Here is a 5969-nt window from a genome sequence, read left to right as displayed (position 1 = left end):
TTGATTGTAATTGAGTTGACTGACTCAGGAACTTTCCCTTAGGGTGAATGCACTAGGTGAGCGTCTTTCAATGCTTGCTTTTTTAGTTGTTTAGCCTATAGCCTTGTTGCTAAAGCTGTTAGCGCGTAGTCTGTCTCATATACCTCCAAGAGCGGTGAGTGGGTGTAGTAAGATAAGATGTAGGTAGGCATATCTATGTTTGGGCACTGAACATGGTAGCTATAGCGAGGGGAAAGATCCATAGCAAAGACCGGTAAGCTCGCTTCCCACATCCCATTCGATGCTTTCCCTCCTTCTTTATTTGCTTGATGCGCCGCTCGGTGTGCTCAGATGGTTCTGCTTCATGCTCGTCGACTCTGAGTTCGGGTTTCAATGAGTACCACGATCATTCCCGTTAACCAAATCTCTCCATTTTATGATCAATTCATTAGATCCAGCTCCCTGGCAGTTACAAAAGAACATCTTCATTGGGATGCTGTCAGTGAAGAAAAAGAAGTAAACTGTCATACCTGGTTCCAAGGGAAGAGAGCCCCAGTGAAGTAAACCGAGGGCACGAAGCAAGGTATGGTGGGTGCCAGCTACTTTCACTTGTTAGGAGTAGGGGCTGAAAAGAGCTCTTTGTATAGGTTGGGTTTGCTGGGCTTTGATGCTGACCTTCTTTTTTTGAAAAGGGGAAGGTTTGATAAAGGAGCTTTTAAGCCCTTTTGCTGGATTGTTGGTCTGCAGCCCCGCCCTATAGAATAGAATGAATCCAATAAGGAGAGGCCTATGGATGACCGAGCCACTCTTATACTACTCCTTACCTCACCCCCTTCTCACTTAAAGGGCGAAGTCGCTGAAGCGAGTCTAAAGGCCAAAGAGTGATCTTTGAACGTTACTACGCATCCTTATTAATGAATAGGTATAGTGTAAGGTAGGTTTGTTTGGGTATAGCAGGACTTGAACCTGCGACCATTAGGTTAAAAGCCCAATGCTCTACCAACTGAGCTATACACCCCCAAAAAAGATAGATAGTAGTAAATAAAGATTGGTGCAGAAAAGAGGGCGGCCCCTCTTCTCATCATATTAAAGGGGCGCAGCTCTGTATGAGGCTCGTACTGCGGAGCAAGCGAAGAATAAGGGCGCGCGTTAGCACTCCTGCAAGAAAACGGCCTTACTCAACAAGCGCACCTTTATTAGTAAGTTGTTTCCACTCATTGAAGATTCTATCTACAAAAGAAGGTCAACGGGGGATACTAAAGTTGCTCTCACTGACACCATCTACGAGAAGGTGAGGAGGTCGTCTTTCTTTTCTTTCCGGCCGCCATACGGTTCGCCTTAAAGCCGGAGAAAGGGAGGAGCAGTTATCTATGTAATTACGGTCTTTGTTGGCCGTTGTTCCGGTCGAGCACTCTCTTTTCTTTGCTTTGTTCAATAGAGTCTTACCAAACAAGACTGACTTCTTACCAACCCGCGAAGGGTTGTGAAGTTGGACCAGGTACGAAGAATGAATCTATATCTGTGTACAGTACGGAAGTTGCTGGCCGGCGGCCGCTCAACTGTTCGAGCGCAATACAGTGGTGGTTGGTTCCGATTCGACAAGGGTAGAATGCCTGGTCGAAGGTCCAGTACAGTAGGTAGCAGGCGTGTTCGTTTTGGCTCCCGAGCGAGAACGAGAAAGAGGCGCTGCACCATTCTTGCTGCTATGTACGTGAACCTTGACTTGAGAGATTCATCCAATGGAACCCACACTCAAAGGAGGACCACAAGCTCGGGGCTCGACGAAACATAAAATATCAGCATTAAGAAACTGACTTATTGGGGTTAGCAGTGAAAGAAAGAGCCCGGCATTCATATGAATAGCTTAGTCTACTAAAATCAAAGAGGGACCAGCCTCATCGTGGTAATTATCGTTCACCTCTAATGTGACACGTTCCCTCCCAGTTATATGATCCACGGGATCAGTCGGCTAGAGAGCGGGGCTATTCTTCTTCCGGGGAGGGAAAGTCGTCCCCTCTACTGATCGAACCCTCAGTTCGGGGGTCTTCGTCAACATGTTTTGAGGCTCCAGTCTTCGGCGGGTCACCATTACTTGACTTAGAAAGGCGAACATCTAGGCAAGGGAAAGCGCAGTGCGCCTGGTGCAAATGGCTTTTTTCATGATATACCAATCAGAATGGAGGACCCTACCTACGTACATGATTGATAGAAGAACTACGTAGGGGGTCGGTCAACTTGATGCGGGAGAGGCATGAGTGCAGTTCGATCTTGTGGTGTATTCGTTTGTAGTGAGTAGGGCCTCTTTCTCGTTGATCAGTTCGCCTCCGCTCTATTGAAAGGTCTCCATTCCTACGGCGGTTTTGTCAACGAACGCGTCTCGGGCCGGATTGACTAACCTAACCCTTACTTAAGGGGGCCTTGCCATAGTTGGGTGCTCTGCTTTAGTGTGATTTACGAAGGCTAGGCTAGTAATACCAAAAATGAAAAGAGATCGGGGTCGATAGTTGGCAAGGAACTTGATCCCCCCAAAACACAAAAGGGGCAGCTGCGGTCGAACTCGAATTCTGGAAATCAAATAAGTCGGGGCCCTTTTACCTTACCAAGTCTACCGGATAGAAATTAGCAGATCAGGTATAGATACGGGAAAGGCTTTCTCCCTCAGTGGAATCGGTGGAACGCCCTGCTTCCGGCTAAGTATACAGAGTTGGGTCTACCGTTCGTTCCACCGTTACCTCTATTCTATTCCGATCTTTCTTTTCTCCTTTGCTTCCTTGTCTCGTCTATCCTTCTCTGCCTTCAGCCTGTCTTTGAGCTCTATCCCGTCCTTCCTTTGGCTTGCCCTGAGGATTGACTCTCCAAAGTCAGTCGATTTGATCACTGTTCGGTTCGAGTCTTCATCGATCGGGTGGATCTATATGCTGAGGGGGGATGGAAAGGTGGGTGAGTCATGGCTGTGGACAGAGAGAAAGAAAGCGGTAGTCTTCCGGTGGAATAGATTTATAGTAAGTGTCTTCTTTCCTTCTCTTCTAGTAAGCGCCGTCAGGTCTCTCTTCTTGGGATATCTTGATCACCAGAAAGGATAGAGATCTTAAGTAGACATGCTTTAGGCATCGATCATCTTCCTAACTACATGGTACTCCCCCTCCCATTACTGGAACCGACGAAAGGGGGTGGAATAAAGAAAATGAGGAAGTGTCCCTTAGAGAAAGAGAGTCCGCTCTCTCATTGTCTGATTGCATCGTAGAGCGTCTGCACCAATTGCTTGGTTGCAGTAGCAGCCCCCTTTCTCCTTCTTTCATATGATAAATTAGAAAGATTTTAAATAGAGTAAGTGTAAGAGCGACTTCAATCTTTATTCGCTAAAAAAGAGAAGCTGGGTTCCGATAATAGTAGTTTCATCTGGATTGGGTTAGTGTTCAGTGTACCTATGCTTCTTTCGATCTGCTTTCTAGTTATGAATAAGACTCGTCTTCAAGTTCAAGTTAATATCATAGATAAAGATAAGAAGTGAAGAAAGACAGAACGAATCTCTTATCGCCATCTTTATCTTTCTAGCAGTGCTCTCAACTATTATCTTATTATATATAATACATATCTTTCTTCTCTTCTGCTCTTTGCTATCATAGCCACTTCTACATCAAACTGTGCTGCAACCTTAATCCTAAGAAGACGGGGTAGGACTGGAGTCTTAGGGATCTCTTTAGAATGTGGTGTGCCCTTGGCCGGGGCAAAAAGACAAAAATGATTCTCGAAAGTGGTAGCTCTGCGAAGGTTCCATCTACAGAGCAGGTGGAGAAGGTCGGCGGGCTTCATCTAAGTCCCTATCGGAGGTTCCATAAGGTACATTCACTTTGTTGGGAGGTGTAGACGCTTAAGCTGGGAACGGCAGTAAGGTCCCTCTTGAGATTTGTCACTTCTTGCTTGGCTTGTAAGGCTGTGGCAATAGGAGGTTGGAGCGATGCATGATGGCCGGGAAAAGACGTAGCGCTTTAGAGAAATCGGGATTACACCCTTTTTTATATTATATCCCTGTCACAGAGTTTGGCCAGAAAAAAGGTCACGCTTTGGCCTATAATGAGATAATTAGTTTATGCACGTGGTGGAGCGGGCAGTCTTATGCCCTGGTAATCAAAGAAATGAGTAAAACGGCCCAAATAGCCAAATCGGTAAAAATGGCATAAGAGGCTTTTTATAAGTCCATTATGACGGTTCAGGAGGCTAGAACCGTTGACCTTGAGGATGAAGCATAGCGCTGCTTAAGTTAAGGAAGAGTTCGCTTTTCTTTTGCCGTAGGAGTTGCCGGCAGGTCTACCCCCTCGGAGACGGGTAGATCATCAGTCTGACTACTAATCAGGCCAGCGGAAAGCTAGGCCCTTTCTCACCTGCAGCAAATGAGGAGGGAGGCTGCTTTTAAGTGACTTGACAAAGGATTGGAACTAGGCCAATGCCAATCTCATCTATTGCAGCAAAGAAAGAGGAAAGGGGCGAAGCGCTAGTTTGAATTGAAGTAGAGGAGATGCCATACGGTAGGAGGCAATAATGAATTAAGCCGGTATGAATGGAGCCTTGTTTATTAGGCTAGATCGATGTGATGTATATTTATTGGCTCTAATCCTCGGGGCACCCTATGGCATATCCTCTTTAGAAAGAAGGTTTCATTAGCACACTTCAAATGGCTTCGTTTAGTGTAATCTGGCAACTGCGTATTTGAGAAGAGTCTTTACTATGGATGGGGATATTCATAGAATCTTCCTATTTTTTTTTGATTGCATAGGATAGAAAGATGAAAGAGAAAGACAAGTAAATGAAAGGCAAGTCACGGGATCAGAGGATTAGACCGATGTACCATAATAGTGCAGCAAGGAGGAGAGACTAAGCAATCAAAGGGATGCAAGCAAGTCAGCTGTTTCGGTACGAAAGCCTGACAGCAAGCATTCTCGATTGAAGCATGAAAGAGACTTTTTTCGGGGTTTAATAATTCAAAAAAAGAAGTAGTGCTTTATAGAAATAATGGATTAAAGCGGTTTTCTTGCTAATGAGATGAGGGGAAGAGCTGCTTTCGGTCTCGGTCCAAGGCATTCTCTCAAGTAGCAAAGGCAAGACGGAAAAGCAGGTGTTGTCGGCCTTTCCGCTGCTATTGGTTTACCGCTACAGGATTTGCGCTCTCCAAGCAAGCATTAAGATCAGGCATGTAGGAAGTAGGGTAAAAAAGTAAGCATGAAGCTTTGACATAAGGTTTGTCTTCCTCTACCTTCTCTTGCTATTGGATTGAAGAGAAGGCCAAGAAAGAAGTGATTAAGAGCACTTTCGAAGTCAGTATCCGCTTTGCTTTATGGTCAATATCATATCCAGATCCACCTTAGTCAGAGTTGCATCAACTAATACGGAATATCCGGTGTTAAGGAGCTCTAAACCCCCTGTTAGCTCACTTGGTCGTGTCCTGTGGAGACAGCTCCCAACCAGGACCAGGAAGGTTACATAAATTATGGAAATGAACCTTACCCTGTTTGACAAGTTGTTCCGACTTAAGGCCATTAAGTAGTGGAAGATCTTGGAAGGTCTTCCACTACTTAAGATGGTTCTTAATCGAGTCATCTTGGTAGTGACCGATGGTCTCAACAAAGAGCTCTGTGTCGGAGCGCACTTGTTTGCTAAGGAGGTGATCAGGCTTGTCCGGAAATCTGGTTTCTTGTTCACTGCGCTTTACTTAAATGTGCTGTGTCATTGCAGCAAGCTTATGCCCCGGAAAACAGGCCTCTTGCTGCCTTTTCCTGTCTCGTTGACGAGGTCAGGGTATCCTAGGATTATCCCGTCTTTCCATCGTAGTAAAGTCGGAAAGATGAGACGTCCGACTTACTAGTGAAACTCTACTTATCATTCTTCACTCTTGCAAGGGCTATACCCTTAGCCAAGAGATTGACTAATAAAATAAAGTAGTAGAATCCATAGTGACTCCGACGGACTCTGATCAGATGGTAGATGTCGTTAAT

General features: G+C 45.4%; 1 non-coding gene across 1 annotated transcript; it reads right to left on the bottom strand.

The window, feature by feature from the left end:
* Nucleotides 1-924: 924 nt before the first annotated feature.
* On the bottom strand, nucleotides 925-997 carry TRNAK-UUU (transfer RNA lysine (anticodon UUU)). Its single transcript has one exon. It is a non-coding gene; the product is annotated as a tRNA-Lys (tRNA).
* Between the last annotated feature and the right edge of the window lie 4972 nt (nucleotides 998-5969).

This window comes from Vigna unguiculata, unplaced genomic scaffold (assembly GCF_037176805.1).
Source record: "Vigna unguiculata cultivar grain cowpea cultivar isolate G323 ecotype 2 unplaced genomic scaffold, ASM3717680v1 ptg000229l, whole genome shotgun sequence".
NCBI classification, from domain to species: Eukaryota; Viridiplantae; Streptophyta; class Magnoliopsida; order Fabales; family Fabaceae; genus Vigna; species Vigna unguiculata.
Note: the sequence above shows the minus strand (reverse complement) of the source record. Positions and strands in the feature narration are given on the sequence as shown.